The sequence below is a fragment of the Macrobrachium rosenbergii genome, chromosome 43 (genome assembly GCF_040412425.1).
Source record: "Macrobrachium rosenbergii isolate ZJJX-2024 chromosome 43, ASM4041242v1, whole genome shotgun sequence".
Taxonomy (NCBI): domain Eukaryota; kingdom Metazoa; phylum Arthropoda; class Malacostraca; order Decapoda; family Palaemonidae; genus Macrobrachium; species Macrobrachium rosenbergii.
The window spans coordinates 12,135,838-12,155,010 of NC_089783.1; the positions used below are offsets into that span (position 1 = coordinate 12,135,838).

Here is a 19,173-nt window from a genome sequence, read left to right on the forward strand (position 1 = left end):
GTTCATAATGATTTTACAAGTAAGAAAACATAATGTAACAATCTCAAGTAATAAATCTCTACAGCTTCATAAGACTTTTCAATAGACCTATTTCAGTCGAAGTGAAACCAAACGGAAACTTTCCAGGTGACAGGAAGCTTCCAGTAACTAAGCAGTTGTCAGGTACTTTAATTCAACTTTCCACTTGGGAGAAAACGAACGCTGTAACCCACTTAAATTTTCTGTGGGACTTTTTGGCACTTGTATATAGGTCCTCTGGTTTACAGGGCTGAATAAAAGGGCTCATTTTTGCCAGCATAATGTTTTATGAGGCCAGCCCCCATTTTGGGGGGGACACTAATGTACTGGTAAGAAAAAAAAAATTTTAAATTGTACTACTCATATTCATTGATTTTGACTTATGGGAAATAAAAGAATGTTTCAACTTCTGATTGATAGAAAGTTTTTTTTTTTTTATTGGTCTTTCTGTTGAAATTTACATTGTCAGAAAATATTTCAACAACTGTAAGAAAGAGTACAATAATGTGAAAATGCATAACAGCATATATTATAATTACAGCATAGAAAATAGTCTACATATCAGTTATGTACAAGCTGAAAAATGTCCATTCAGCAAATGTCTTCTCACAAATTACAAAATATGATGCTGTAAGCTCATTTTCAAACTGCCATTTAGACATTAAACCAAATTTGAGGATTACAGTATAAGTCAGTTCCAAGACACCTTCTCTCTTCATTGTGAACTAACTTATCCATACAAAGAAAGACCCAGTGTCTTGAAACTGAGTATTATACTATAATCCTGAAACTTTAGTTTTACATTACAAACGTCTTAGTTACATAAGTACTTGATTGTGAAAACACCCAATTTTCAAACTGTGAAAACAACTAATTTTCAAAAACATAAGACAAGTGTTTTCTTTAACTGGGCACTTAAAATACCCATGTTGACAAAAATATTGAAAGCATATGTTTAATTATATAGACAAAAAACAGACATGGAGCTCTGGTAGACCATGGAAGTTAACTCCCTGAGGATGAAACAAGTGACTATGCTATCAAAAATTGCTAAATTACTTTGAAACTGAAAAATTTGACAATTTTAATAAAAAAAAAAACCTGCAAAAGTACTTGAACACTGAGACATTTGACATTTTAATACCAAAAAAAAAAAAAAAATTTACATAGAAACTGAAAAATTTTACAATTCTAATTTTAAAAATTGCAAAATTACTTGGCAACTGAAAAGTTTGACAATTTTAATACTAAAAAACTGCAAAATTACTTGGCAACTAAAAAATTTTACAATTCTAATATAAAAAATATAAAAAATTGCAAAATTACTTGGCAACTGAAAAATCTGCCAATTTTAATACTAAAAAACTGCAAAAATAACTTGGCAAGTGAAAAATTTGACAATTTTAATACTAAAAAATGGCAAAATTACTTGGTAACTGAGAAATTTGACAATTCTAATACAAAAAATTGCAAAATTACTTGGCAACTGAAAAATTTGACAATTACTAAAAAAAATCCAAAATTACTGGGCAACTGAAAAATGTGACGATTTTAATACTAAAAAACTGCAACATTACTTGGCTACTGAAAAATTTGACAATTTTAATACTAAAAATGTGTAAAATTACTTGGCAACTGAAAAATTTAAAATTTTAATGCAAAGAAATTGCAAAAATACTTAGGTGAATATTTCACAATTTTAATGCAACACTGAAAACTACTAAATGACTTTTCTAGAGAATAACCAGTTAACTGTATAAACTGAGCAAAGTGAAACTTATCTTAAAAATACAACTCATTGCAAATTACTCGTCTAAACACCATTTTAGTCAATTTTTGGTAAAAACAGAGAACCTTTGTGGTCTCTTCTATGTAAGTTATTCACAACCTTAGGCTTCATTGAAACTGTCAATGATTTGAGAAGAAATTGCTCTTTTGAACTACAAAATGGTGCCCATTTGAAGAGGGTTTTAACCAACATTGCTTCTACCAGCTTCTTAACAAGATCTGATATAGAATACGTTCTCTATGGGCATTTTTGTTCGCCAATTCTAAAGTCTTACAAAACACTTTTCCATGATTTTCTTAAATGGCTCTATTACAGTAACAAACTAAACACTTTACACACACATAATGAAGCCATTTTGAATCTGAATTCCTAAAAACTGAACAACTGCATTATAGTAACAAATGAACTCTAGATTCTGTGCAGTTGGGAGAACTAGAATTTCAACTTGTCAACAAAAATAAGCAACATTTTGATAGAAAATGGGCAGTTAAGTTTATGACTTGACAAACTTGAATCAAGTTACTTTTTGATGAGGTGTTATTTACACATTTTGGTGTGCTAGTTGTGTTTGGAGAGTTAGTTAGTTTCAGGCAATTTTTCTAAATACACTACGCTCAAACTCTATTTACACATTTTGGTGTGTGTGTGTGTGTGTGGAGAGAGAGAGAAGCATTGCAGTTAACGTGCTCATTGATTTTATGCTGTGGATTTCATGTACTTCAGTATACTTTTCAGCAAGTACTGTCGAGATATTCTTCGTAAAAATGGTATTTTAAAAGTTATGAGCAATGTCTTCTACAAATTTACATACCAAATACTGTACAGTAAGGGTATTTGTGCATGTTTTGGCTTTTCCCACACTTTTCACAAAATAAGGAAGCTATCAAGAGGAGTTTAACACTTATGAAACTTTTTTTTTCATTACAAAAAACCTGAGCACCAAATATCAAATCTATGGGGGTTTGAATATGTACATTTTTTTTTTTGCAACTTTCTGCCACAAGTTCAATTTGAAGTTTTATAGGTTTGTGGGTTTTAAAAAGGCACTGAGACAGGGCACCCAATGGTCTCATCTGGCATAAACCAGGGGAAACATGAAAGCTAAAGGTGGAACAGAACACCAAAAGAATACAACACACCTGTTGCTCATTTTTGCCTGAAAAATTACAGTTCTGAGCACTAAGATTAACCCAAGAGTTTTATTAATCAATGAAGTAAATCTTTCTGAGTTTTGTTCTTTACCAACAACTATATTTCAAGATTTCACTTCTTCAGTGCAGTGGAAATTCAAAAGTTTTGTTCTACGAAGTAAATGAATGAAGTAAAAAAGATGAGTCTTACTATTCATTGAAGTAAAAAAGATAAGTCTTACTCTTCAATGAAGTAAGAAAGATAAGTCTTACTTTTCAAAGAAGTAAAAAGAGAGTACATCTTACTCTTCAATCATGTAAAAAAAAAAGTTTTACTCTTCAATGAAATAAGAGATAAAATCAAGTCTTGTTCCTCAATGAGTTAAAAATTTAGGGCAAAGCAGAGTGCAAAACACTATGACATCTAGTTAGGAAGACAAAAGGGACTGGCCAAACAGGACAAACCTGAAAGCAACACACCTTAGGGCCCAGGGACCTGCTGCAAAGACACAAGTTTTGTCGTCTAAGGTCTGTGTAAGGCAAACTGCAGATGAGGTCCACTAAACAGTACAGTTTCCCTTTTTTGACAGCCTAAGAGTCAAACAAGGGGAAAGTATATAATGACAAACACAGAACCTTATGAAAGAGGGAAAGAAATTGTCAACAAACCAAAACTGGTGGCCTGGGAAGACCTGTATCCTCACGGAAACTTTTTGATCAAGTTTCAACTGTGACAACTTGGTAAGTCATCATGTAGAAACGTTGAGGAAAAAATAAGGCTTATACTACCTTACATATATTACATATGCACCTCATGACAAGAGATGTAAGAAAGAGACAGAAAATTGACATTAAATTTTAGACTTTGTGCCTTGGTCAATATGTATTTATCCTAAAACAGCAAAGAGACTGATACTGTATATACAATACCATGGGTAAAACTCACAAGCAGCAAGGTCCAGTGCTAACGCACAAAAAATGAAAAAACTGGAACAAATACACGGTGCCATGTCCTGTCAGACATTTTCAGGTCCAGTCTGTCAAAGGTTCCGGTGTATTGCACATAAAATTGGGACGCATATGCTAAGTCATGTCAAACAGTTCTGGGTCCAGCCTGTAAGTTAGTGTTATTGTATGAGAAACTGAGAAAAATATACCAGGTGATGTTAAGACAGTTTCAGGTCCAGTCTGTCAAAAGTTCAAGTGGTATTGCACAAAATACTGGGACAAATATACCATGTAATGCCAAAACAGTTTCAGGTCTAATCTGTCAAGGTTAAGTGTTATCGTGCAAAAAAATGGGACAAATATACCAGGTAAAGTCAACACAGTTTTCGGTCCAGTCTGTTATACATTCAACTGGGACAAATATACCAGGTATGTCAAAACAGTTTTAGGTCCAGTCTGTTATACATTCAAAAGTCACTGTACAAAAAACTGGGACAAATATACCATGTCATATCAAAAGTTTCAGGTCCAGTCCGTTGTAAGTTCAAATGTCATTGTCCAAAAAACTGGGATAAATAATATGCTATGTAATGTCAAACAGTTTTAGGTCCAGTCTGTCAGAAGTCCAACTGTTATAGTACAAAAAACTGGGACAAATAATATACCATGTCATGTCAGAAAGTTTTAGGTTCAGTGTGTCAGAAGTTCAAGTGTTATTGTACAAAAAACTGGGACAATTAATATACCCTGTAATGTCAAAGAGAGCTGTTAATCAGCTCAGTGGTCTGGTAAAACTAAGCTATACTTACTTACTTAATGTCAAACAATTTTAGGTCCAGTCTGTCAGAAGTTCAATTTGAAGTTTTATAGGTTTGTGGGTTTTAAAAAGGCACTGAGACAGGGCACCCAGTGGTCTCATCTGGCATAAACCAGGGGAAACATGAAAGCTAAAGGTGGAACAGAACACCAAAAGAATACAACACACCTGTTGCTCATTTTTGCCTGAAAAATTACAGTTCTGAGCACTAAGATTAACCCAAGAGTTTTATTAATCAATGAAGTAAATCTTCCTGAGTTTTGTTCTTTACCAACGACTATATTTCAAGATTTCACTTCTTCAGTGCAGTGGAAATTCAAAAGTTTTGTTCTACGAAGTAAATGAATGAAGTAAAAAAGATGAGCCTTACTCTTCATTGAAGTAAAAAAATAAGTCTTACTCTTCAATGAAGTAAGAAAGATAAGTCTTACTTTTCAAAGAAGTAAAAAGAGAGTACATCTTACTCTTCAATCATGTAAAAAAAAAAGTTTTACTCTTCAATGAAATAAGAGATAAAATCAAGTCTTGTTCCTCAATGAGTTAAAAATTTGGGGCAAAGGAGAGTGCAAAACACACCTTAGGGCCCAGGGACCTGCTGCAAAGACACAAGTTTTGTCGTCTAAGGTCTGTGTAAGGCAAACTGCAAATGAGGTCCACTAAACAGTACAGTTTCCCTTTTTTGACAGCCTAAGAGTCAAACAAGGGGAAAGTATATAATGACAAACACAGAACCTTATGAGAGAGGGAAAGAAATTGTCAACAAACCAAAACTGGTGGCCTGGGAAGACCTGTATCCTCACGGAAACTTTCTGATCAAGTTTCAACTGTGACAACTTGGTAAGTCATCATGTAGAAACGTTGAGGAAAAAATAAGGTTTATACTACCTTACATATATTACATATGCACCTCATGACAAGAGATGTAAGAAAAAGACAGAAAATTGACATTAAATTTTAGACTTTGTGCCTTGGTCAATATGTATTTATCCTAAAACAGCAAAGAGACTGATACTGTATATAGAATACCATGAGTAAAACTCACAAGCAGCAAGGTCCAGTGCTATCGCACAAAAAATTAAAAAACTGGGACAAATGCACGGTGCCATTTCCTGTCAGACATTTTCAGGTCCAGTCTGTCAAAGGTTCCAGTGTATTGCACATAAAATTGGGACACATATGCTAAGTCGTGTCAAACAGTTCTGGGTCCAGCCTGTAAGTTAGTGTTATTGTACAAGAAACTGAGAAAAATATACCAGGTGATGTTAAGACAGTTTCAGGTCCAGTCTGTCAAAAGTTCAAGTGTTATTGCACAAAATACTGGGACAAATATTATACCATGTCATGTTAAAATAGTTCCAGGTACAGTCTGTCAGAAGTTCAGGTGTTATCGTACAAAAAAACTGGGACAAATACACAGTACTATGTCATGTCAAAAAGTTTTAAGTTTAGTATGTCAGAAGTTCAAGTGTTATTGTTCAAAAAACTAAGACAAATATACCATATCACACCAAAACAGTTTCTGGTCCAGTCTGTCAGAATTTCAAGTGTCATCGTACAAAAAAACTGGGACAAATATACCATGTAATGCCAAAACAGTTTCAGATCTATTCTGTCAAGTTTAAGTGCTATCGTGCAAAAAACTGGGACAAATATACCAGGTAATGTCAAAACAGTTTTAGATCCAGTCTGTTATACATTCAAAAGTCACTGTACAAAAAACTGGGACAAATATACCATGTCATATCAAAAGTTTCAGGTCTAGTCCGTCGTAAGTTCAAATGTCATTGTACAAAAAACTGGGATAAATAATATACTATGTAATGTCAAACAGTTTTAGGTCCAGTCTGTCAGAAGTCCAACTGTTATAGTACAAAAAACTGGGACAAATAATATACCTTGTCATGTCAGAAAGTTTTAGGTTCAGTGTGTCAGAAGTTCAAGTGTTATTGTACAAAAAACTGGGACAATTAATATACCCTGTAATGTCAAACAGTTTTAGGTCCAGTCTGTCAGTTCAAGTGCTATTGTACAAAAAACTGAAACAAATACTATACCAGGTGTTATCATACAAAAAAACTTGTATAAATATACCATGTGATGTCAAAACACTTTGTACAAATATACCATGTGAAGTCAAAACAGTTTGTACAAATATACCATGTGATGTCAAAACAGTTTCAAGTCCAGCCTGTCAGAAGTTCAAGTGTTAGCTTACAAAAAGTTGCAAAAACATAAGTGATATCCTTGGTTACTCACAAGACACTGGCTTCCTTTCTCCCTCAAATACTACTCATTCACAACAGCTAAATTCACAGATAATGTTAAACAACACTTCTTAACACCACATTAATAATTAATCATTTAATATGAATCTCAAACTATGGAATTTGTTTCTAAATACTGACTTTATCACTTGGATGCTTAGCCAAGACACACACAAACCACCCTTTAGTGAGGTTTTTGAAACCAAATAGGTACTTTATCGAGACCATAATGTCAAAATATCAAGTTTTACATAAGCTTCCAAAGATTTTACCAGTTCCTTTTAACTGTTCAAAATAGTTAAAAGATGCATATTTTCGATAAACATCTGTGATGGGAAAAAAAACTATACACGGCTTTAACACTCAAATATTTGCTGACATTTCACAAGTTTCAGATTCAAAGGGAATTCAGTCAAATTTGAAACTAATATTACAAAGATGCAAAACTTTGAAGCTATTAGGAAATCAATTTCAAATTAAATTATATAATTCGATAGCTAAAACAAACTATGTTTTAAGGCTACATGGAGTATACACACAAGAAGCTGTATTCCAAGCCCATACTTTAAAAGAAGCTAGTTTATCAAGTTATAAAACTTACTTAAATGATGTAATACGGATACTTAATGGGTCTGGTTTTCTGATACGTAACAAGGTTCGTTAAGTAATGAAGACTATATTTAAACCATCACTTGAACATTTTCTAGATATCTAACAGCTTAAAGCAATTCCATGTAGTTTGTAATCTAAACTAACATTCAAATCAAGATATATAAATAAGTGTATCACATCTAAAATGGTAGCAGAGCAAAAAGCAATCACAGAAGTGTAGCTGGTAAGTATATGAACTCTGGGAAACTGATTGAAACTAATAAGATTGGTCTACTATATATCCTACATGACAAAAATTATCTTTGAACATACAAGACTACCAATATACATATAGCTGATACTGAGCTGATGGGAATTATAGGTAAACTGAAACAGCTGCATGAAACTTGTCCCAAGTTTTAAGTGAAAGGAGATAAGATTACAGTATAATCCACATGTGCCTAATAACATCTCTCTCCAACACTTCTGTCAATGCGACCATTATTTGTACTTCATCTCTACCATTAACAAATGTCACTATTTTTGAATGAACCTAAAAGAATAATACATTCTAGCACATTAGAAAAATGTGATCTATAAAAATGTAGTTGCAATTTGCTGCTCAAACTCTACTTTCTTGACAGTTTCTTGTAAATTCCAAGAGTGAGAATGGTGTCCAACTTGTCTGGTTCATGCTCACAGGTTGTAGAAGGTTTCCTGAAGAGATGAGGAAGAAATTAATGACACAGAGAGATATTAAACTTAAGAGGAATTAACCCGAGAACTGCTACAAGCCTCTTGAGCAGCTGTATGGGGGATTGCTGTAAGCCTCTTGACAGTGCCATTTTCTATCTCTTCTCACAAATTCCCTGACATTACTTCACTTGTATTTTTTTTTATTAAACTATTTGTCTGGTAGAAGTTTTAATGCTTAGATCTTCATTTCACCTATATATATTTATGTATATAATATAAAAATTTCCCCACAGACCAAATTTAACTTTTTTGCAAATGAAAATACTGAAATGTACTTTTCAGTCAAAACTTGTTTTATATTAAAATCTTAGAAACATACACAACAAAAAACATATATACAGTAACAGCATACTACACACTCATATACACAATAGCACAATACTGTATAATACTGTTCAGTAAGGGAAATAAAAGGAGCGGCAACCCCCAAAACCTATGTCAGCATGGTTGCCCAGTGTAAATTATGGCAACACTCCTGAATGCTTTTGTTTTTCTTTTAAGTATCTAATGTGTGGTTATTTAAAGTGACGGGTAATAAACATGACAAGCAGTTTGAGTTACCATGATAGTAAGTGCTTACTTTGTATTGGCAATGTCTAAAGCTCTATTTTGATAACAATAAAAAGAGACTTACGAATTGTTTTCTGTGATCTTGTTTGTTTGTCACTTTTTGTTGCCATGACTGGATGTCTTAACAACCATCAGAAAAAGGAGACTATGGCCTCTTCTGGCAAGCACTGTGAAATCACAAAGACAAAAAGGAAAATCTGCTTCTCAGAGGAAACAAACATAATAACACAAAAGAAAATCAAAGCACAGCAATGTGAGGAGGTTGGAAGAAAGAGGGGTGTGAAGAGAAGCGTTAGTGGAAAATATGTACCTCAACAAAAAAAGCAATACCAAAGAACTGCTTCCTACATCACACTGGCACCATCAAGGCACACATGTGATGCAATACCAAGTGCATCAACTCCTCCCCCATTCATTGCTCAAAAGATAGGGACCTCCGACAAAAGCGAAGATGATTTTGAAGCAAGATTATTTCATTCAGATGGAGAGCACACTGAAGAATGTGAAGAGGAAGATAGCTAGAAGATAGCTAAAATGAAATAGGTAACATACGTGAAATACAAGAAGGAAATATTCAGTCTTATAAATTTGGTCAGATGTCAATAACTTTATCCCTGAATTTCATCCCTCTGAAGGTAATTGTGCTGGTGTACCCAGTGAGTGGCCTTGTGATGACACTGCAAGAGAACGTGAACATTTTCTTGCGCCTCTCAATGAAGAATTAGTTGACCTTATTGTCTGTGAAACTAACTAGTATTACCGGTGGGTAATGGAAAACTTCTCTATAACACAAAATTCAAGAGTTTACAAATAGGTGGACACAGATGCCCATGAAGTTTATGTTTACTTTGCATTATTACTACTGATGCCTCTAACGAAAAAATGTCTTACATGACTACTGGAAACAAGACTCTTTGAGTCCTATCCCAATTTTCCCCAAATTCATGACCTGCGATAGATTCTTGCTGCCAACTCATTTCATGCACTCCGCTGACAACGGAAATCCAAAAACAGGCTAAAACTTCACAACCTAACAGGGAGTGTAGTAAGGAAAAATACGCTATCCTCTACCGGGTCCAACAAAAAGCCTGTTATACTCAACTCCCTTCCCACCCAAGTGTGACAACTGACAGACCCAATACCTGTGGTACTACCGCACCACCTACTCATCGGGCAAAATGTCATGTCACGCAATATAATTAACTTTGACAGTTTATAACAAAATAATAAAGAGAAAGAGGGGAAAAATATTTTAATGATACACGCACGAAGTAATTACAAAGGTGTTGGTTCAGTTATGTATTAGATTCTGAACAGCAGAATTTTTGTCAGGATAGCCACAATACTGGACTGTTGTAAAATGACACTGACGCATTTCTCGGGCTAAGATCTAAGATAGTTATAACCAAGCCCCAAGCATCCTATACCTAAGCCCTGTTACTAACAAGGTCACAGACTGAACAGTGACTGTCTGTAATTTTTTGTTCAGGATATCTGGATAAAATTCTGTTCAGTAACAGCTACAGTAAATGTTAAAAATAATTTACATTAGATTACAATGCAAAAATCACTTTAAAAAATGTGGCCAAGTTTCAATTAGCAAAATACAATAAATAGTTCTGCAGCTCAATTACTATCACTATTATCACTGCTACTTGGGCATAGCTGTAACATTTATACAAGCACTTCAACATTTTCCCATAATCTGGTAAAATTTCCCACCACCAACACTGTCCTACCAATCTCTATTTGTCTTCAATGCTTAAAGTACTTCCCAAGTACAGTATGCTCAATTTTTCTCAGAAAAACAGCCATTTACCATTCTTATTAAGTGAATTTGTTAAGGTACTTATCGAAAACCAAACCATTTTACACAATACATTAGAACTGACCCATAATTCCTGGAAAATACTAGAAAATTAAACTGGTTTTGTTTTATAGAACTTCAAAATTTCATAATGCTGTACCAAGATCTTTTCTCTAAGTTATGAATACCCAAAACAGGGACTTCCCTAACTATTTAATTATTGTAAATAAAGTTATTTTATTCTGGGTGAGAGAAAACTCCTACCAGATGCATCCCCTGGGTGGCGGATGGGGAACCCCTATGAAATAAACTCTCGTAGGGCTGCTCCGAATGTATCAAATAAGTAGCTGTGGACCAAACAACTCAGTCACTGACATTATTATCAGTGATAAATTAAGACAGACCTAGCAAACTGCTAACTGAAGCTTTATTGCTCAAGAAACTCAAGGATTGGTTGTCAGACGTAAAAATAGGAGACAAAACTGGAACCATCTTAGGAAAAACAGCAGGGACAAATTGAGTATTAATTGCAGATGCAGCACCTTAAATGTTGGCACTTATAATAATAAGGAAGATGAAATACTAGATATGATGAAAGAGAGAAAACTCAACTTATTAGGAATGGCTGACACAAGGCATAGAGGTAAAAGTGCTGATCAAGACTTGGGAGACAGATAAGTACTGATCTATTATGGAATAGATGCTGGAATCAGAAAACATGGTGTTCCTATGATTGTAAGCCCCAAACTTGCCCCTTGCATACAAAAAGTACAGTTGGTGAGTGAAAGACTTCTGAGTTGCACAATTAGGGTAAAGAATAAAAACTATAATGTACATCAGATCTATGCCCCACAACAAGGCCACACACAAGAAGAGAAAGATAACATCATGGAGCTTTTGGATTTACATCTGGAGGAACAATTTAATGCTGGGGATTTTAATGCCAGAGTTGGTTGTGACAGAAGAGGAATAGAAAATGTAATAGGTGCATTTGCAGAAGAAACAAGAAACAATGAAGGTGAAAACCTAATAGATTTCTGCATGAGAAATAATTTAAAGATCATGAATGGCTTCTCTAAACCCCAGGATTTGCACAGACATACAAGATATTGATGAAATCAAAGAACGGGACAATTTGATCAGATATCAGTCACTGACTATGTGGTCACATCAGATAAAAGGCTCCTACAAAATGTAAGTGTTGCCAGGGGTTTTCCTGAGGGGTTTTCCTTGACTCTGATCATAGATTGGTGATAGGAAAAATTAACATTCTTTCTGTAAGTGCTCAGAACACAGAGAAAAGTTATAAAAACAGAAACCCTAAAAGATCCAGATATTAAGATGAGATTTCAAAGTTTACTGAGAAACTGCAGCAGTTGGAGCAATGAAAATGGGAAGCACTATAAGAAAGTGCCTTGGAAGTTGGAGAGGAAGAACTTGGCTGTAGGTATGTGGGAGGCACTAGGAAAAGGAGACCAGTTTGGTGGAACGAAGATGTAAAGGAAGCAGTAAAAATGAAAAACAAGAAGCACAGCGAATGGATGAAACAAAGAACCCAGCAGACGAGAGAAAAATATGTATTCTTTAGAAATCAAAGAGACGAAATTCAGAGAAGACCACAGGTCAATGCATGGATTGAACTAGAGTATGAATTGATGCATGATTTGAGGAATAATAAGAAAAAGATATTTGCAGTTACAAAATCATACAGGGAGGATAAAACAAAATATAACATAAAAGACGAATATGGAAAGATCATTGGCATTGCTGAAGGCTTTAACAAAAACTTACTGAACATAACATTGGAAGAGAGAAATGAAGAAGAATATCTCTTTCAATTTGACAGAGAAAATAGGGACAATGTGATTACATATCAAGAGTTTAATAATGCCTTGAGAGATGAAAAATGGAAAAAGCCCTGGGTATGATAATATACCAACTGGATTGTTTAAAGAGGGCGGAGACCTGGCAAAACAGATACTATATGACTTAATTCTATTAATTTTATCATTCTGCTACAGAGTACAGTCACAGAAGATTAGGGAAGACATATTACTGTGCCACTTCATAAAGGTAAAGGTGATTCTGGTATCCGCGAAATCTATAGAGGTATAACACTCGTATGTCATGCAGCAAAACTATCTGGGAGAATTTTAGAAAAGAGCACGTTGTATCACTGAACCTCAGTTAGGCGAAGAACAACATGGATACAAAAAGGATAAAAGCACATCAGATCTCATATTCACCCTGTGACTTGTCATAAAAAAATCATGGGAATACAACAGGTCACTGTATATAGCTTTTATTACCCTAGAAAAAGCATTTGACTCCATACTTAGAAACAAACTATGGAGATTTTTGGGAGAGGTGTATGGACTGGACGGTAGGCTGGGGCAATAAAGAGCACATACGAACCATGCGTAAATAATGTAAGGACCAGATACAAAAACGATAAATGATTTAGTGTAACAATGGGTGTCAAACAGGGAAGTGTACTTTCTCCACTCCTGTTCATTGCTTACATTGACAAAGTTATAAAGGACTTTAAAGAATTAACATTACAAGAGACATTATGCTTTTTGCAGATGATAGAGCTTTTTGGACATATGACCAAGAGGAATTAGCAGGAGCATTGGTATGCTTAAATGAGTTTAACTGAAGCGGAAAGCCGGACTAAGAATGAATATAGGAAAAACAAATATTGACAGTCAGAAAACCTCAAGCACCAACAAACATCATGATAAGGAATACAGTGATAAAGGACACCGACTCATTCAAATATCTAGGATGTGTGTTTACAAATAAGGGCGATAAATGAGAGGAAATCACTGAAAGAATAAAGAAATATAACAAAAGCTCTGGAACTCTTTACCCAATGATGAGAGATGCGTATGTACCGAGAGAAGTAAAGAAAGCTATATTCGAGGGATTGTTAACAACAATAATGACATACGGATCAGAGCTGGACAGTGACAAGTAAAGACAGAAGTAGGGTCCAAGCCTCAGAGATGAAAAGCCTGAGAACAATATTAAACAAAACAAGGCGAGAGAGAATGAGAAATGAGAATGTTACGAGAATAGTAGGAGTGGTAAGTGTGATAAACAAGACTGAGAAGGGGCAGCTGAGGTGGCTGTGTCACCTAATGAGAATGGATGAAAATAGAACTGCAAAGAAAAGATGGAACTGGATACCTCAAGGAAGGAGATCGAGAGGTAGACCTCGTAAGCGCTGGAAGGATGGAGTGGAGGAGATCCTGACAAAGCACAACATGCAAACAATCGAAGAGCTTAGAAGAGACGGAATATTTGAAGACAGAAGAGACTGGAGAAGACGGCTGACCCTACTGACAGGCTGAAAGCCTACCTGTGAGTGGAAATGAAGTGAAGTGAAAGTTATTTTATCAAAATTACATTAACAAAGACTTTTGGTACTACAGTAATACAATTATAATTCAGAAGATAGATTCCTATTCATATGGAACAAGCTAACAGGGCCCACGGACTTCAAATTCAAGCTTCAAAAGAATAGTGTGCTCATTTAAAAGAAATTACATTAGATAATAGGAAATATAACTTCAACTTCCACTGATAATCTCACTAATCTGTCCTAGGACAAGGAACAAAACTTTAAATTGCATCAAAGGCTCTGTGAAAACACACCTCTCAATCTGTAGTTTTGGCTCCAACTGAACAGCAATTTCTGTCCTGCCCAATTCAAAAATTCCTTCAAGGATGCACATTCTTATGTTTGTCAAACTGCTTCATTTGCATAACCATTACCAAACTCTCTGGGGTCCTTTTCTTCAAAAGTTGTCAATCATTCCATTCCAGAAGTTGCACATTGTGGACACCCTGAAATGCCAAGAGCGAAGTTAATTAAATCACTGAAAACTAAGGTCTTTTGGTTACCTGGTAACAAAGTAGGGATACAATTAGCTACGACCTCACCTTAAATATCCTACACACAGGCTTCTGTTACAAAAAGGGGCACAGAAGAGGTCTGTAAGACTTTCAGAGAGATATCTTTCTATAATTCCTTTCAATCTCTACAACAGCAACTGTTTTACATTTAAAACGTTTGGTCTTCACCATAAATTTCACTATATTAACAAAAACTCTTTTAAGGCAAATAAATTATTATTATTCCATCAACACTTTCTAAGAACAGGAAAAGTTACCACCATCTTTAAGAGAACAGCAGACATCATTAAAGTTAAGTACCTGGGATGGGCTATAACCTTGTTAAGAGTTTACTGTAACCCTTACTGGACAGGCTAAATATATATATTAGGCACACCCACCGACCGGGCAAACTTTAAGGTTGGACAATTTAAGAAAAACGCATCAATGAAAGAGTAAGATATGCAAATGCATATGGTGTAAGAAAAAAGTCTAAAACTTTTCCTGTACCTTCCACGGGAAGTTGCAAGTGAATATTTACAACCCTGTACAGGGCCTCTTTTCCAAGACACTTGTAAAAATATGCTAATTTTACCAAGTTATATGTTTATTCTAATATTTTATTTTATTTTGTAAAATCATTATTACAACTCATATAATATCATAACAGATAAGAACTAAAATCAGTAAGAAATTCTGAGTATATTTATTGTAAAATATTCATGAGATTTACTGAAATGGAGAGATGTAGTATCTTTTTGTCAGGTATACATGATTTTTCTAATATTTCTTTACACTTTACTTTGCAAAATTAAGTTTTCATAATAAAACTAATATTGTAATGCTTACCTGAACACCTGAATTTGCCCTTAATCCCACTAGTCCGAACAACTATCAATTACCCATCCCACTAGTGAAAATTTTAACAGCCAGCGTTACCAACACTGCAAGTAAAATCTTGTCACTTGAGCTATCATAACAAACGGTTGGCAACGCTGACACAGGTGTGTGGTGACACTCCCACTTTCGTCAATTGCTTTATTTAAGGTCAAAATTGATGTGGGGAAAGGAGGGTGGGAATCATTCAGGTGTTCAGGTAAGTATTACAAGTATTGCATGCCTTTTGACAACCGCAGAGATGGTCGCTCACCAATCTGCTCTGCATACAATATCCGTTTAGTCATACAATCACCATATCAATCAATGCTTTCAGTGAAGACACATGTTGGAGAGTACTTTGATCAACAGTCAGGTCAGTACTCTTGGTCCATCGAACTCCCATGTGGCTCTTCAGAACCTCTCGTGTATGGAGGAGAATGAGGCAGAGTGCAGAGCCACTGTCCCTCCGGGAGAACCATCTAAGTCTGCGGCACACCCCCTTTTTGCAACCGCAGAGATGGCAGCTCACCAATCTGCTCTGCACAGGATACCTATTTAGTTATACACTCACCTTATCAATCGATGCCTTTTGGTGACAAAACATGCTGGAGAGTACTTTGATCGCCTGTCAGGTCTGTACTGTCTCGGTCCATCGACCTCCCATGTGGTTCTTCAGAACCTCTCATGTACGGAGGAGTACGATGAACCTCTGTTGTGGCTATTCAGAGCCTCTCATGTATGGAGGGAAATGAAGCTGTGTGCCGAGCTGCTCACCCTCCGCCATCCAGGTTGCGGATAAGGCCAGACGACCGACAAGTGAAGAAGTATCTCAGCGCCGATGAAAGAGCCTAGCCTACTAGAGCACCCCCTTGGACTCTCGTAGGGAAACTATCAAAGACTAAGATACTTAAAACATACTAAACCTGAGTTCATAATTTACACTATCACTGTTGCCTTATAATTCTAAAGACTACAAGGAATTCCTCTATCTGGTTAACCTAAGAATCTCCTCACTAAGTGAATACCACCTCAGCTAAATGAACGCACCCTGGATAACAGACTTCGCTGCTGCACGTGGACTAAGAGAATAACCCTCTGAACCTCCGCACTAAGCAAATACCACCTCAGCTAAATGAGCGCACCATAGATAGACTTTGCCACTACACGCGATGAGGCGAATCGAACGTCTCTTAAGTAAAGGAAGTAAACACTGAGACGGACTTCCAAGTAGCTGCCCCCAAAATAGAAGGCACTGAATAATTCCTTAGAAAGGAAGATGAAGTGGATATACTCCGAATACTGGTGCAGACGGGAAAATACAGAGCTGAAGACGACAAAGAAGGACCCTGAGAAGCCTGGGAAATCACCTCCCTCCGAAAGTAACTGATCGCATTCTTTGACAGCGGACGGGAAGGATTCCACAGAGAGACGAGAAGTGTATGTGGAAGTGGACGGAGTTTCTCAACCTTTGATAAATAGACTTTAATGCTCGCACTGGACATAAAGACATTGCTCACACTGGACATAAAGACATCTCCGCTGGATCACCGGTAACGAACACTTGCAGATAAAGAACTTTAAATGAATGAGGCAGAGTTTTAACCTCCAACTCTGTCTTCGACACAAATTCCGGAAGAAAGACAAATACGTATCATTTCTCGCATAGGAACCCAACCTACAAACTGCCTGAAACTCGCCCAACCCTCTAGCTGAAGCTAAAGCCGTAAGAAAACGCAACTTCTTAGTCAGTGTCTTAACATTATAGCTTCAATGGGTTCAAAGGCAGGAGAACACAAGAAAAATATTGAAGTACTTTCGACAAGTCCCATGGAGGGGCACGAGTGGGCAAGACAGGATGTTCAATCTTAAAAGGACGTAATAAATCATCGATTATCTTACTACTAGAGATTTCACGAAGGTGGAAACTAATTGTACCGCTAATCGTTGAGCGGTAGTCAACAATAGCCAAATACGAAAGACCCTTGACTTTCCGAAGGAATAAAGGAAAATTTATAATTGTTTTTAAAATATTGTAACATGATTTACCTTCTGTAACCCCTGTGGCTAGTGTGCGCAGCGCAACATTACCTCCTGCCAGTATATACGAGCCTGCCAAGAATCATTATAAATGCGGATAGGGAGCAAAGCGCCGTTCTGCCACCCCCTTGCGGTTAAGGGATGTTAGGCTACATTACACTAGCCTACATTGCCTGACTATGGCTTGCTAGGTATGCTATGATCTACCTCATTTTATTCATTAATTCAAATGCTGTTTTGTGTCGATGGTGATTTACCCACCCAAAACCCCCCAATTCCCAAAGGGTCCCCAACCTTGTTGGATGTAGTAGGGGTGTATAGGCTAGAAACTCAAAAGCAACTCATTTCCCCTATGTATTACTATCATAATCATTCAGAACACATTAAAGCACACATGAAAATATACAATTACTTTAGAAAAATGGAGTTGGAACTGTTGTAAAAATTTACCATAAATTCTTGTTCAGCAGGTAAAATAACAGGAAAATGTCAATTGCCATAGGCTAGCTCACGTGGCGGCCGGCTTAGAATTACCAATAATACCGTTTTCTCCTAAATTACGAAATAATGGCATATTTCCGGATAAACAGAGGTTCATTAAGATTTGGCCCGGCGCGGTGCTAACTTACCGGCCATGACGCTCTCGAAACTTTTACTTAAAATACTTTAAAAGTGGACAGTGACGCCATCTTGATATCTGCGGGTTACTTGTGTTAACAAACTGCCCAATTCCTGTGTTAAATCTGCAAAATATTTGTACCCATAGACGCTGGCACCGTTTCCTTGACATCAGTGGTAAACGTTGGCGCCTATGGGGACTGGAAGAGGAACTTTATCAGGTCACTAAGTTACCAAACATTTTCACACAACGCTTCTAAAACTACGAGCGACGTCAGATTGGGGAACATGGTTGCTAGGCAACGTGAGAAGACGCGGGGAATACTTTTGGAAAGTAGAGAAATAAAAAAAAAGGAAATCAAAAGATAATTAAGACATTCCACCTAATTAAATTCCACAAATACTTAATTAAAAATAAATACTAATTATGATAGTTAAATTTATTTGACAGTACACGCGAGCCAACATGCTTCAGTAATCCACAAACTTTAGAAAGATGGTCCCCTTTGCTATCGTATTAGTCACCTAGTTTTCATACAAAGGCAGAGAAAATAAAAAAAGGAGATACGAAGATAATATAGGTATTGCGATCTATTTTGCTGTATTTTTTATCAAAATTAATCAATAAATAGCCATAAATTGAAGGAATTTAAGCTTACAAGCGCGTGAACTCGCCAAAACCACTCGAAAACGTTGGAAAGCTACCACCCATTTTGCTGGGGGACCACTTCCTAGCTTTCGAGTTTGAAATATTGACGATCAATAATAAGTAATATAAAGTTTATGAACAATTAATGACTAATAAATTTCATAAATTAAACAAAATAAAATGCTTAAACATTCTAGACTTTTTTAACCAAAGAGTAAACGATCTTTTTGCCTTCAGCACTTTGGTTCCTCTTCAATGACACCTTTATCTTGCGTCTCATTTATCTGAATATAACTACATACAGTATAGGATGTTTATTAGCATGCCTATATTCTTATTGCACTATAGACGTAAATTACGAAATACAAAACATATTGAAAAAGGAGTTTTTGCTATAAAA

The 19,173-nt window shown here is 35.9% G+C and overlaps 1 long non-coding RNA gene across 1 annotated transcript; it reads right to left on the bottom strand.

Annotated features, from left to right (window-relative positions):
• Positions 1–418: 418 nt before the first annotated feature.
• LOC136828575 (uncharacterized) lies at positions 419–18,417 on the bottom strand. The gene is made up of 3 exons (XR_010850114.1): positions 18,136–18,417; positions 14,351–14,542; positions 419–8,274 (listed from the first exon to the last, which is right to left on the bottom strand). It is a non-coding gene; the product is annotated as an uncharacterized lncRNA (long non-coding RNA).
• Between the last annotated feature and the right edge of the window lie 756 nt (positions 18,418–19,173).